Source organism: Eleginops maclovinus, chromosome 20, assembly GCF_036324505.1.
Source record: "Eleginops maclovinus isolate JMC-PN-2008 ecotype Puerto Natales chromosome 20, JC_Emac_rtc_rv5, whole genome shotgun sequence".
NCBI classification, from domain to species: Eukaryota; Metazoa; Chordata; class Actinopteri; order Perciformes; family Eleginopidae; genus Eleginops; species Eleginops maclovinus.
In genome coordinates, this window is record NC_086368.1 from 17,062,096 (window position 1) to 17,062,803 (window position 708).

A 708-nucleotide genomic window follows, 5' to 3' on the forward strand; every position below is an offset into this window, starting at 1 on the left:
ACCGCAGTAATTTTAACACTGTTACACGGCTGTAGACAAATGATCTCCACCCAGTGAAAATCACAATAATGCTATTTTAAAATGACCACCATGGCCTCGGCAATTATATTACTCATAACAATAAGCATACACCTATGCGAATTGGTCAAAATCCCCATCTTCAAATAACTTAAAGTAACGTAACAGTAATAGTTCAATCTTTAAAAAATCTCCGATAAACAAAAATGAAAAGGCGGGGTTTTACCGTCTCATACAGAAACAGTAATCCGTCTCAGCGAGCGTCTTATCGTGCAGTGGATGTGCTTTTATTTCGGTGCTTTACACATCCCGTGTGTGACTAAGGTTGGCTATTACACAGCAGTGTTGATGATATGTGTTGTCAGCTGAGCGGGAAGGACAGCCTGCTGCGGTACAGGCTGTTCCAGGCCTGGCTCGGCACGGAACGGGTTACAGGTCAGGGTGTCTATTGGAACACAGTGTTCTCGTCAGCAGAGGCAGCGGTACAGCTACAGTACAGCCGGAACATTGTGTTACTTTGTGGCTGCTTTCCAAGACCTGCCCCTTAAATTTACACTAAACGCCCTCCCACAACTCTACGCTATTCTACTCTCTCTCTCTCTCTCTCTCTCTCTCTCTCTCTCTCTCTCTCTCTCTCTCTCTCTCTCTCTCTCTCTCTCTCTCTCTCTCTCTCCCTCTCTTTCCCCCTCT